Source organism: Macrotis lagotis, chromosome 1 (assembly GCF_037893015.1).
Source record: "Macrotis lagotis isolate mMagLag1 chromosome 1, bilby.v1.9.chrom.fasta, whole genome shotgun sequence".
Classification (NCBI taxonomy): domain Eukaryota; kingdom Metazoa; phylum Chordata; class Mammalia; order Peramelemorphia; family Peramelidae; genus Macrotis; species Macrotis lagotis.
The window spans coordinates 854,520,169-854,534,645 of record NC_133658.1 but is presented as its reverse complement, the minus strand read 5'-3'; the positions used below and the strand labels follow the sequence as shown (position 1 = coordinate 854,534,645).

At 44.1% G+C, this 14,477-nt stretch overlaps 1 protein-coding gene across 1 annotated transcript in view; it reads right to left on the bottom strand.

The window, feature by feature from the left end:
• Positions 1-2,453: 2,453 nt before the first annotated feature.
• Positions 2,454-14,477, bottom strand: part of KHDRBS1 (KH RNA binding domain containing, signal transduction associated 1) — a 31,490-nt gene continuing 19,466 nt past the window's right edge. Inside the window, exons 10-11 of the transcript XR_012474498.1 lie at positions 12,917-12,980; positions 2,454-2,840 (exon numbers count right to left, since the gene is read on the bottom strand). The gene's annotated coding sequence lies outside the window, so the exon portion shown is untranslated. The remainder of the gene's footprint in view (positions 2,841-12,916; positions 12,981-14,477) is intronic.

Genomic DNA, 14,477 nt, shown 5'->3' with positions numbered 1-14,477 from the left:
AATGAGAACTCTGGAGAATGCTCAGGTCCAGCTGGGGAATTATATATACACTGATGTTTGTCCTTGTTCTCAAAGACCATGACATGGACATGAATTGGATTTGGGGGGGGGGGGAGCTGTGGGAGTCATCTGGGTCCAGTGGTCAGATATGAATCAGGACAACTATTAATACAAGGGGGTAGGGTCAAATGCTCAGTTTGAGCATCCTTGAGTCAAGATCAATTCCAGTTTGGACACTTGGGGCATATGGGAAAACATCTCAAGTGGACTTGCAATGGGGTTGAGTGACTTGCTCAGGGGCAGCTAGGTGGTACAGTGGACAGAGCACTGGTCTAGAGTCAGGAGGACGAGTTCAAATTTGACTCAGAAACATAATTATTGCCTAGCTGTATGTATGACCTTGGGTAAGTCACTTAAACCCCAGTCTTTCAGAAACAAAAAAAATTGACTTGCCCAAGGTCACACAGCTAAGGCAATTATTAAGTGTCTGAGGCCAGATCTGAACCCAAGTGGACTCTTAATATAAGGTCTGTGACTGAGCCTCTCCTCCCCAGTCCTCATCTGCCGAGTAAGGAAAATGAAGACCCACTTCCTTTGGACCTTTATAAAGAATGCAATTTCCAAACCACTAAAGAGATTGTCTCAGTTGGGAACTCTCCTTGTGAGGAAAGCCCAACACCCATGAAGGTAAATACAAACTACCTGGGACAAGAGAGAGCTTGGCTCCTGGTCACACAGCTAGCTAGCATGTCTTCCCAAACGCCAGGCTGCCCAGCATGGCCTCCTCTTCCTTGTTTTATCAATAGGGTATTTTTAGGAGGTGCTGGCTCAGGTTCCCCCCCCCCCCCCAGGTGCTGGAGGCTTGGGACAAAGCTGATTGCCTCTTTGGATTGGGGGGTGAGTCAAGGATGAGAACTACCTGTTTTTTCACTTCCTGGCCCCTGCTATTGGAGCAGCCCTCCTCCTTCCTCACCTCACAGCTGGGCCCAGCTTTGGCAATCTGAGACGCTCTGGGGCCCTTGGCAGCAGTGGCAGGAAGCAGGAGGCCTGGGGCCAGAGCTATTCCCAGTTACGCCCCAGCCCCCACCCTTGGGGTTGACCCACCAGCAAAAGCAAGGGCTCCTAATAAGGAGGGTGCTGCCATCCTACCTCCAGCCCCAGGCCCAGGGGCGGCTGGGAAGGAGCACCACCATTACACCCCACTCCCGGCTCATCACCCTGGCAACGCCCTGAGAAAGCCTGAGCTGAAATATTTATGGCTCAGTAACATCCCCAGACTCACTCATGCGGCAAAGGGGAGGGGGGTAGGATGAGGAAGACGGCAGCCAGCTCCTCTCTTATCCCTAATACTTAAAGGGGTATCTCTGGGTCCCAAGTTAGAGAAGTTGCCTAACGTTCCAGGGCTATCCTCGAACAGGACTTCTGGGGGAATGCTCAAAAGAGGCAGACTCCACCAGCAACCCAAATCGCCAGAGAAAGAACTTGTGATTGGGGCTAGAAAGGGATATATACTGTCACTATTAATTTTCCTCCTCTAGAACATGGGGCTACTAAGACTTAAGAGTGTCTTCTCACAGGGCTCTAATGAGTACTTTACAAACCTTGAAGCTATGGAAATGGTAGTTATCACAGGATTTTAGTGGGGGATGTCAAAGGCAAAAAGGCTAGGGCACAGCAGGGGCTCAGTAATTGCTTGTTAATTGACTGAATGAATGAAAAGGAGATGACTTAGGGTCATCTCTAGGAAAACTGTAAACCTTTTTCTAAGACTGCTTTAATGCGTGAATGATCCATGACCCCCAGAGGACGACCAGTAACACACCATCCCAGAATGAGGGTACACATCAAGGATAATCATCTTCCCAACCTATTGTGGAATTAAAATATGGAGTGGACCCACACCATCCACTCTCCCCCTTCACTCCCAGATGCCAAGTTGTAACCAGATCCCTCAGATGCCAAATTCCCACCTGCTACAGGAGCTGGCACAGCCAACCCCACTCAACCTACAAGGCAACTTGGCTAGTCGGCTCCTGCTGACACTTATAAGCCACTTGGAAAAGCAGCTGGGGACAAGGAAAGTGAATGGTTAAAACTGGTTTAAAAATGATTCTCTGGAATTTCTTATTTGTGGGATACTGGGCAAATTACTAGGTTTCCCTTTTCCATCTGTAAAATAAGTGGATTGAATTAGCTCTCTGAAGTCAAAGGATCATGGATCTGGACCTTGAAAGGAAGACCTCAGAGATCAGATAATCCAAACCCTCATTTTACAGATTAGGAAACTGAGGCTCAAAGGAAATGACTTGCCAAAGGTCACCAGACCCTCCCAAGCCTAAAGCTTATCATCTAAGAAAATCTGGTTTTCAGCCCCTTTCTCTGAAGCCTGAAGCAAAGCGGTGTCATCCCCTTGGCAATGGTTAAGAGTAGGATAAGCATGGAGAAGAGACACATGGCAAGACCAGCACATTTATTCACATTTGGAAACTCAGAGGCACACATTACACTGGGTTGGCATGCACCCCACCCCCCACTGGGATGGCTCATTATCACTAGTCCTGGTAGCTTTCTAGGGGAAAAGGCTCCTATGCAATGGGTCCTCAACACCATCTGGCTCTAGTCCAGAAGACTCCGGGGTGATCTGACTGATGTCTAGAAGGGGATGCAAGCTGGGAAGGGATCCATACTGGGAATCTCAGGTGGCACCACCTGAAGGTTGCTCCCCTGTCCTGAGCTGAAGTCAGCCGGGTCAGGCAGGTGAAAGGGAGGAATGATTGTCAATCTGGTCATGCAGCAGCACTGGGAGTTCTCCCACTCCACAAAAAGTGGCTTTCTGCTTCCTGCCAACATACAAGACAAGAAATCAGTTAGGAATGTTTCCCCCATGTCAGTTCAAAAGGAAACAGAAGACACTATTACTCAGAGTCCAGAGCAGGACTTCACCAAACCCAGGAACTAGGTGACCAGTGAGTAATGAACTACTTATGTTATATGCTAATAGTCCCATTTCAGATGGCTTCTTTTACAGTGTTCTCTTTAGAGCAATCCTATTAAAAACAAATACCATCACCTCTAACTTACAGATGAAACCCAGTTGAATCAAAATAACACAGAGGGCATCCCAGGGATCAGATCTCCTAGCTGCTCCAAATCCAGAATTCCTTTTACTCCCTTCCACATCCTCCATGAACTAGGCATCTCCTCCCAATCCCAGACATTTCCACATGCCAGAAATGTTCTCTTCCTCCTGGCCCTTCCCAATCTTCCTCAATGTAGGACTTTCCTTCTGAGCTTATCTCCCACTAATCCTGGGTACATCTTTCTAGGCCATGTCTATTTACATGTGGTCTCCCCCAATAAGTAGATTGAGAACTCTCTTGAACATGGGTTCTTTGCCTTTTTTAACTCCATTACTGTGTTTGGCACATAATAAATTGCTTAATTATTGTTTACTTCAGCACTCAATGCTGTCTACTGATTGAAAAGAAGTCTGTATCAGATATGTCAATCTATTAGAGTAGCTGCGGAGACCTTAGGGGGAGTGGGGAGGGTCTTCTGATTTCATACCACCTTTTTTTACAGTAGGAGTGGTAACATAGGTAAAAGGAGATCTCAAGGGTTGCAGAGAGAGGTTTCCCACTGGGCTTCCTGGACATTTGCCCGATCAACCCATTTTACAGATAAGAAGCCTCAAACTCAGTAAAAGTCTGAGTACTAGAGGTTTAGAGAGAGAAGATTTGGCTATGCAACACAATCTGTAGCTTTAGGCATCGGATTTTTTTCCATCTGTAAAAGGTAGGACTAGTTGACCATGGTCTAGATTCCAAAAAAAGACTTGAGCCCTGAATCCAGAATTAGTAAAACCCAAGTTCAAATGCTACTCAGACACTAGTGACCCTGGTCAAGGCATTTTAATCCTCTGCCTCAGTTTCCTCAACTGTAAAACAGGATAACACCTCTTGCCTTCCAGGATTGTTGCAAGGATCAAATGAGATAACATTTGAAAAGCATTTAGTACAGTGCCTTATAAAAAGGAAGAACTATATAAATGGCTATTCTTTTTCCCTTAGGTGTCCCCTCCATCAGCAGTTTGGTTTCCACAAGATGCCTCCCACTCCTGAGTTATGTACCTTCTCTGAAACCATTTGGGGCAAACATAAAGAGTAGACAACAGCCACCAAAGATCTTAAGAGATGTTATCCAATGTGCTTCCCATCATCTTATTTTTGGTCACCTGCTAGGGAAGCTCAGATTCTCTTGCAGGTCTGTGATGCTTCTGTTGTTCTGGCACACGATCTCCACCCCTCTTCAAGGCTCCCTTCAGGAATCACCTTCCACAAACAGCTTTGCCTGCCTCACCCAATTTTTAAGAGTTGTCTTCCTCAACTGCTCTTGCACTTATGGGTCTATCTGTATTTCCCAGAGAATGGAAGTCCCTAAGGCAACAATTTCAGTCTGTCTTTGCCCCTTATCTTGTGTTGCTTAATAAATGTTAGTGAATTGAATGCTTGAAGTATTGTCCAAATCAGAGAACATTTTAATTAAAGTTAATAACAAGCAGGTGTGCATCCTAGAGGGTGACAAAACTATCTCAAATAAAAAATGGGAGGAACTGTAAAGAGTAAGAAGGGAGTACTTGGAGAATACGTAGTTCCTTGACTGTCTTCCATGACTGTCTCCATTATATGAAGGGATACAACACAGAAGATAACAAGACTTGCTCTCTTTGACTCCCCCACCCCACCCCCTATACAGCACTAGGAGTAAGAGTTGCAAACATTTTAACTTAATAAGACAATTAGCATCAACCAACCATGAAATAGGATATGTTTAACCAGGAACCATCTGTTAAGGATATAATGGAGGGGGACTGATTGCTGATTGGAGAATGAGACTGGGCTATTTTTTTAGGACATTTTTTTTTTTTGCAAGGCAAATGGGGTTAAGTGGTTTGTCCAAGGCCACATGGCTAGGTAATTATTAAGTGTCTGAAGCTGGATTTGAACTCAGTTATTCCTGACTCCAGGTCCGGTGATCTATCCACTGCACCACCTAGCCGCCCCAACACTGGGCTATTTCAAAAGAGATCTCTAAAACATTTTCCTGGGCTATCAAACTGTAAGCCATGAGTTGGGGGTGGGGGTGGGGGGAATGGGGAATGGGGAATGGGGAATGGGAATGGGATTGGTCTGGTCAATCACCATCACTACCCATCCCCATCAAGAGTAAAGCAAAATAAACAGAAACAAATCTTAAAAATCAAAAGGCTAGAAATGTTTCTTTCTGCAAACAAGATGGAGGATGACCTGCTCTGCTAGCCCCAACCCTTCTGCCAATAAATCATCTCCAAGTAGTCTACCAGACAGGTAAAATGCCTGGACAGTGAGGCAGAGCCAACAATAGACATACTGATGAGCTATCCAAGCCCTGAAAGGAGGCTCACTTAAGCAAGAAGTTTACTAAGACTCAGTAGGGCCCAATTAACCCAAACTTTGCAGCCAGCTTTTCCTCCTTCCCTGTCTGCCTGATGCTAATAAGCCTAGAACAATGTGAAATGTTTCAAGTCCAAAGTCTCTATCTCTCCAGTTACACATGCCCTTCCCCCTCCTAAATTACTCTCCTTCACAAGCAGGAGATTCCTAGTGTCCACAAAGCCATGACAGCTGGGGATGGCCAGAGACAGCTGAAAGCCTACAGCTGCTCTTTAATAGAAGCAAAACTGAGCTAACCTTTCTAAATCTGAAAGAGAAAATTCTCCAGGGACAAACTGGACACTCCAAAGAAGAATAGAGCAAAAGTAAGCATTAAGTCCAGTTCAAGAAAGCTTCAAAACAGATTCTATGAGGTAAGACTAGGCCCTGGTGAAATTTCAGTAAGTTTCTAGGGAAAGACTCCCTCCTTCTGGCCTGGGGGGTTTGCACTAACACACAGACTGAACTGCAGATCTGAGCTTGGGAAGCTGCCTCCTGATAAGGGAACAGATATTCCAGTCTGACATACAAACATACAAACTCAGGAGAAAAAAAAGGATTGTGTGCAACTAGATCCTGCCCTAACTGGGTATCAGGAGGTGGGGAAAAAATGGCCATTTCAATGGAAGTAGGATCTGGAGTCCACTTATTTACCCACCACCTGAAGCTTTTCAGCTTGGCTCTGGAAGGGCCAGCCTCTCTCTAGAGGATAAGGCAGAGGCTGGGGAGAAAGCAGCAATAAAATCCAATCTGACCCACTTGTCAGCTGCTAAAGACAAGCTGCTCCGTGTGAATGCAAGGCCTTTAAATATTCATTACCTTCCTGATAGCCTGACACACACAGGCTGTTAATTTGGCAAGGAGTGGGGTGGGGGAAGAAGAGACTAGCAACCCAGGCAAGAGAAAGGAGGGGTCAACAGTTTGTAGGCAATTATTTCCCACTAAGAGTCTGAGATTGCCTTTGGAAAGAAGACCAGACAAGAGGGCAAGGCCTTTTACTGGGGAGGCGACTGCGTCTGCCTAAATTCTAAAGAGTCCTAAGTGAGACAATGACCCTCCATAAGAGCCCCCTCAGCAACCTGAAGAAAGCAGGGTAGTAGGCTGGGAGAATGCAGCATCCAGCAGACTCAAAGGCTCTATGCTTTTCTAAACAGAGAAAGAAATCTCCCACTATCTTCAAAAATGCTAGAAATAAATAGAAAGTCTGGTCCTTGTGCAAAAAAAAAAAAAGGTGGTGGTGAGGAAGGAAAATCTGAACTGTTGTAAGTACAGATGGGGACAGTGTGTTTAAGTAACAGTTATGAGGAGGGGGAAGAGTGTGGTATTAGTAGATTACAAGTTAAATCAATCCATATTTTGTTAAAAATCTAATCTGTACCAGGTCAAGTGAGGGTGGGATGAGAAATCTCAAAAACCCAAGACTTAATAAGAGGGCTATTTTATGCAGAATATAATTAAGTTCTCATTTTTATAAGAAAGGTTGTGTGTAGAAGATGGTCCTTGAGCTCCATGTTAAGGGAGGAGAGAGGGCCCAGATGGGAGTGCTTCAAGGGAAGATCAGTTTGGCTAGATTACAGTGTGAGACAGGGGATGTGAGATCCACTGATCTTGGGGGGGGGGGGGGGGGGGAGAAGGGACTTTAATAGCTCCACAGAGCATTTTAGTTTTTGTCCTAGAGACGATGAGAACCCACCAAAAAGGACTGACTGGGGTGGGGTGGGGGGGTCAACAGTCACATCTACATTTAAGTCAAGGTGTGTAGGGCAGACTACAGGGAGGAAGGAGCCAGTGAGAGGTGAGGAGGGGCTGAACCGGGGTGAGAGCTTGTGAGTGGAGAGAGAGAAGGAGATGGATTGGAGAGACTGCAAAGACAGAAATGACAAGGACCCTCATCTGGATACGTGAGGCAAGAGAGAAATGAGGAACAAGGAATAATGCCAAGATTACTAACCAGAGACACTGGAAGGAGAGTGATACCTTTGACAGAATTAGGGATGAGGGAGGGTTTGGGGAAAAGTCAGTGAGTTCAGTTTTAGGGATGATGAGCCAGTACAGGAGAGTGAGCAGACATCAGACAAGTAGGAGGAGAAGCAGAACAAAGGAATGACTGGAATACCTGGGAGACTGAGAGAGCCCCTGGTGAGAAGGAGGGCCAGGGATGATCAAGAATGCCAAATGCAGGTTAAAAAGGATTAGGAACAAGGAAAATCCATCTGATTTGCCAATTGAGAGACTGCTGGTCACTGGCAAAAGTAGTTGCAGTTGTGAGAAAAGGTGAATGAATTAAAAGGGAGGAAAAAAGGCACAGCAAGAAAGCCCAAGAATCTAAGAGCTCTTCAGATGCATTCCTGCTATTCTGCCTATTACATGGATAAAGGACAAATAAGCAGAGACAGTGGTGCAGCTGATAAAGAACCAGAAAAGATACTTGAAAACAAGTGGCTGAAAGTGATGGCTTTGTTTGGTATGAAAAAGAGAATGTTTAAGGGGAAGAAAGGATGGTTCTCATTGGGATCTAGAGGACAGGCAGAAGCAATGAATTAACATTTTAGAGAGGGACTTTGATAAAATAAGAAGAAAAACTTCCTAACAACTGAGAGGATCCAAAGACTGGGAAGGGCTACCTGGAGATTGGCCAGAGTCTTATTATTGGATGACTTCCAACAGAGATGAAGTGACTGTCAGGGCCTTCAGGAGATGGACCAGGAGTGTAGAGCCCAAGTCAGGGCAGAAAGCAAAGAACAGAACCTGTTGTATCATGAACACAAATATTACACAGAACCAGTCCAAGGACTGTTCCTCAGGTCCCTCTTTCAAGTTATGGATGATTTTGTAGCTAAATTTAATCTCCTCTCATACCCAGTCACAAGGATGACCATTCCTACTTACGTATGGAAGTGGACCTTAGAGGTTCCTTCCAACTAGAGGCCAGGTCTGAATTAAGTCCCCAGATGGGCAATCAACCAATCCTCTGGTGATAAAAGTCCTATGCTATCTTGAGCTGAACAAAGCCCAACCTAGGTCAGTCTTCAGAGACATGCTGGCCTTGCCTCATCCTACAGCCAGGGTTCTTGGGGGGGGGGGAACCTTGATACCATTCCCTTTAGCTTGGAGTTCAAGACTTTAATAAACAGAACATTATACAGCAAGATACGTTGATGCAGCTCAGGGGACAGATTCCCAACCCTCCCAATAGTAAACTCCATGCTAGATACCAGGGCCCAGGTCTAGCCCTCCTGTGGTTCCCTGTTTTATATTAAGACTTTAAGAGTCAGATTTAGAGAAACTGATAAGTGAAGGGAAGAACAAAATAGGGACTAATGGAGGGAGGGGGAAGAGAATATATTCTCAAGACACGGTAGACAGAATGATTTAAGGGAAGATGATGGAATCTGGGATCGGCTCACCTAAGGTTGTTACTGGGTGAATACCCTTTTCTGAGACTTAGATCCTGAAGTACAAAATTAGAGGGTTGAACAAGATTCCTTCCAGCTCTTACCAACCAATAAGCCCAGCGATCCACTATGCTCCTCACCTCCTAATAGAGAGGTGATGGGTCCAAGATGGAGAACAAGGTATTTGTTTTTGAAAATGGCCAATGTGGAAATGTGTTTGGCTTGACTAAAGATTTTTTTTTCAAGATGAGGATAAAAAATAAATGCATATAAGTTAAAAACAGAACTAAAACAATCCAAGCAAAACTTAATCCATATAAGTGAAAATGAGGTGGAAATATTTATGTGGCTTTCTGTCTCCTATAAGGATTTGGTATTTGGTACATAGAGATCCAGGGCAGGAAAGAATATAGTTCAGGAACTTTGAGCAACAAGTTAATATTTATGTTTTTGTTTTTAGGTTTTTGCAAGGCAATGGGGTTAAGTGACTTGCCCAAGGCCACACAGCTAGGTAATTATTAAGTGTAGGAGAGGCCAGATTTGAACTCAGGTACTCCTGACTCCAAGGGCCGGTGCTCTATCCACTGCACCACTTAGCTGCCCCAACTGTTAGTATTTATTCAGCACTTCAAGGTTTGCAAAGCAAAAATCTGTGAAGGAGGTTGTTATTCACATTTAACAGATGAATAAATGATGGCAGAGGTTAAGTGCCTTGTCCAGAGTCACACAGCTCATATTGAGGCCAGATTCAAATTCAGATCTTCCTTACTCAAAGTCTTGCTATCATACACATACACATACTCCCTCTCTTCTCTTCTCCTCTCCACCCCCTCATGATTTATGAAGCCCTCTAACATTGAGAGTTGGGGTAGGGGAACTGAATGTGTACCTGGAAAACTGCACTCAGTGTGAAGAAAGCTTGAATTTCGGCCCACTCTGGAGTACTCTGCTCATGACTTGACACTAGAACCTATGTACAAATCTTTCTCATATTAGAAGCTATAGTTCCCCATAATAGTCAAAAGGAACAGCCCTGATCTCATGGAAAGAACACTAGATTTGAAATCAATACCAATTTCATCTCAGCTCTACTCCTTGGCTTCTGTAAAATAAAGAACACTAATACGAGTAGGACCTGGTCTGTCTCCTGATTTTGAGGCAAGATACATTTTAGCACCTGTCATCTAGCAGGGCTCCAGAGCCAAGACATGTGTGGCTGCAGGCAGCAATGTCAAGAGCAGCACTCCTCCCTTCCTCCCTCCCAGAATTCAACACCTGCTTGAGGGTTGAAGTGGGTCCCCAGCGGATTCCTTCTAAAGTCACCCCAAAATCAGGGAAAACAAAGTCTGTGCCCCTTCCCTCACCCAGGCTGTTTACCATCTCATATCTAAGAGACTTAGGGTTCAGAAGCCACCAACAGTTTAAGTCAGTAAAGGCTTTCCTACCCACACCCTGGTGACATCAAAGTAACCCAGCCAATGAGGAGCTCCCAGGGACTGACTGGGTGTACATGGGCTTAGATGTAAAAGCTGACATCCAGATTTCCTGAGTGACAGCTGGCTCCACAAGAGCCAGAGAAAGGCACAAGGTTATACAGGGCAGGCTTAAGGCTACGAGGATTTGAGATAAAGCCATACTGCTGGGGTGAAATGAAGGACTGAGTGAAGACAAAGCCTTGCAGGGTGAGAAACATAACTGAGTGATTCCCAGGGCCAACAGTGAGCCAGGAGGATGGGAGTTGGAAGGTCCTCTTTACTGCTCTTTTACACTCTCTGTGCAGAGGCCTCTCCAAAACATACATCCAGCACTAATGTCTCTTTTGAGCTTCAATCCTGAGTGACCATCTGCATGCTGAACATTTCTACCTGGCAATCTTGGGGGCAATTCCAATACATCTTCAATAGAATTTATAACCTTTTCTCTTTCAAAACTCTCTTGAGGGCCACTATCCTCAAGGTCACACAAGCTCAGAAACTAGAAGTCAGTCTGTCATTTACTGTCTCCAATCACATTGTCAGCCCCACTCCCTTCAGGTCCAGTTCACATCTTCTTGTCCTGCCACCACTGGTAAAAGACCTGTCCTACTGGATCACACCAGTTATCCCACCACTCCCCTTGACCTACTCACCTGGCTGTTAGCATTCATCTTCAAATTCTCTTTGGCTTACTTCTGTTTACCTGTTGTTGCTCAGAAGAGACTAAGTGGATGAGTGCAGGGACTTTTTTTCATTTGTACCGAGTAGCATTGAATTAAGGGAAGGAAAAAGATCCTATCCAAAACAGGCAATACTATAGAGGTCAACCAGTTCCAGAACTGACCCTGGCAGCCTCCATGAGCAACAGTCACCTCCCCCCATGTGGCCAAGGGGTGACTTCTCTACTTAGGAAGGATGAGGGACTTGAGCCTAACAGCCCTCAAGGATCCTGGGGAGAAGAGCCTGGAGTCCCAGAACTGAATCAGAGAACAGTGTTCTAGTAACCTCCTGGAGCTCAGGTCAGAGCATCTGCTCAGGGGATTTAGTGTTAAGACCAACTCTGAAATATGGTCAGTCTGTAAAAGGTTCAATAAGGTATTTCATTTCTGAAGGCTTCAGTTTCCTCATATTTATAAAATGGAAAATAGATCTGATAATCCTAACTTTCTAAGGTTTCTCATGATCTTGCAGCTTCCTGGACTTAAAATGTTTAACACTCCTCTCCAAGCTAATTCTTGTTACTAAACATTCCTCTAAAAATAAAGACAAACTTCTACTGAAATTACACTTTGAATCTTAAGATTCTGAAACTGGACTTTCCCAGAGTTCTAGGCTCATTCATCAAGGAGATTTGGAGACAGCACTGGATCAGGTCTTTCTCCAGAAAATTCCCTCGAAGATTTGCAGAATGGCACATCTTAGTTTACCCAGCTCTGGCTGTGAGGCAAGCCTGCTAATAACTCTAAGGTTCAAGAAAAGGAGCAAAACCCAAGGAAGAGCCATTGGTTTCTTCCCAGTGTCCCAAAGATAATAACATGAGCCTGCTCTTGGCAAAGCTGCCTGGTGGTTTTTGCCATAGAGACTCCCTCCAGGAATTCCCAAGCTTCTCTGTCTACCTCAGCTCAAAACTGGAAGGCTGGACAATAAGGGTAAGATTACAAGGCCTGGCACCTAGCAGGTACTTAACAGTGCTTGCTGACCAACTGATTCCAATTTCCCACAGTCCATTGCCCGTGCCTCTGCCTATATCAGATAAATCCATGATCCCTGGATTTCAACTCAAAATAAGCATTAACATACAAAGTTATCAACTGTATTGGGCACTGGAGTCAAATAAGAGTCCCTGGCCTTTACAATCTTGGCAGGTAGGCAGGGAGGAGGCAATATGTAATATGGAAGCGGATAAATATAATTTGAAAATGGAGAGGCTGTGCGGAAAGTGGAAAGGTTCAAATCTAGGCTCTGCTCACTACCTGTACTGTTTGAACAAGGTTTCCAGTTTCCTGACCTACCAAAAAAAAAAAAAAAAGAGAGAGAGATATGGACCACAAAGAGACACATCCCAGATCTAGAATAGATCATCCTAATGTTGCCAACAACTAGAGGGGTCAACAAAGAATTCTTGTAGTAAGGCATTTGAAAGGCACAGAAGCCAGAGCAGGAAGGGAGTCAAGTGAATTAAGTTTGGAAAGAAAGGGCTTTAAATGTCATGTGCTTTAACCTAGAGGGAGGCACTGAAGAGTCTTGGGAGAGTGACCCACTGTCCATTTGAACGTTATCCTGGCAGTATGTGGAACATGCTGCACTCAAGGGGTCTTCCCCCAGAAGACTCTCTATCCAGATAAAGAGATCATTCCTTTTTTGGGCTTTTCCTATCCAAATGCCTGCTCTGATTAAACATGAAAAGTAAATTTAAGCAGAAGCTGAAATATAGATCCTACTACAAAAGGCTGGTGTCTCTCTCTCTCTCTCTCTCTCTCTCTCACACACACACACACACACACACACACACCCCTACCATTTTAAGTTTTTGGAACAAGATCCCTTCCCCCAAAATAAATTTAAGTTGACCTACCACATTTGGGTATCCAAGAAGCCATTTAATTCTACTGCATCAAATTCCATAAGTTTTCAAGCACCTGAAAATGGAGAAGACAGAGATTAGTCCTTCTGACAGGGAGCCTGAGAGACTCAAAAAACAAGAGAGAGAGATCCTGCATGCAGTTTACACATTACAGGAGAGACACATGCAATTTAAGACTGAATTTTAAATAACATTTCACTGTGAATGTAAATACTGGGATCTATAGGGGAGACTGGGGAGGTGGAGGGATGTCATCCTTTTACATTTTAAAATAACTAAACAAATCTTTGCTTTGGGGGCAATAGCATAGTTGGTCTAATCTATAATCATTGTCATTTTTACACTATGTCATTTAATATGTCAGACTCTGTGCCCAGATGATGTTACAGTTCATTTGCAATGGGCAGGATTATTATGAGTTATGGCTAATTTATACGGCAGAATAGGGTCTTTTACAGCTACTTTTAAACAGGTTTTGCAAATTTTTTAACATTGAAATTAACAGCTAAAGAATTGTTTATGCAAGTTGTTGTCACAGGTTATGTAAAAAGAGAAATATGTGCTATTAAAATCAGACATTTAGGTTACCTTTGTTTTTTTGCGATGCATGTTAGCTTTACACATCCTGATTCTCTTGCGATAATTTTCCTTTAAAAAGGGGGGTATAGAGTGATCTCTTTTCATCAAAACAAGACATAATGCCCTGAAAGCTGACTCCAAACCATGGTTGAAAATTCAGTTATTTACACTTTATCACAATCTATAAATACAATTTTTTTTTGTTGGTGTGTTTTTAAAAGAAAAAAAAATACCCCATCATGCACTGCTGCAAGCAGGTTGCCACTTAATACCAGAACGGGTTTTTCACCCCCGAGCAGTTTGGGTGGCTCCCAGGGGTGGTGGAGAGGGGCACATATTAAAAACCTTGAAGGTCGTGAGGAAATTAAAGTATATTTGACCATCTGTGCACCAGTCAGTTGTAACAGACAAAATACCCTAGAAGGGCTTCAGAGACAGCTTATGATGCCAGATCAAAGATAAAGACATTATCTCAGTTCCCCAGGAGTTTAGGAGGAAGCCCCTTAGATTTCTTTTAATACCAGGTTGTTCTCTATTGATATCTCTAAAGGTAATTTCAGGATGAACATCTTCCAGTCTAGAGAACCAAATCTTATTTACAGCTGGAAGGGAGTTTAGAATTCTACCTTCAGAGGTGCTGAAGCCCCAAAATGGAAAGTGACTTGCCCAAGGTCAGCCAAGTGGTGAGTGGTAGAACTGGGATTCCAACCCAGGTCTTCCCAACTCCAAATCTAGAGAGCTTTCCACTAAATATCTGAAAAAAGGCTTCTGGGCCTTTACTGAAAACTAAGCCTCATGGTACCTGGTTTTAAGCCCTGAGATCTGTCCAGAGAAACAACTCCAAATTTCCACCTTATTTGGTTGTTCCTCTCCAAAAATCAGTTCTCTCTAGCAAGACTGAATCAAACTGCTGTTGGTAAGTTCCAGGGGGTGAAAAAGCTTTGGTTATCTTTTAAACTAAAACTTAACATTC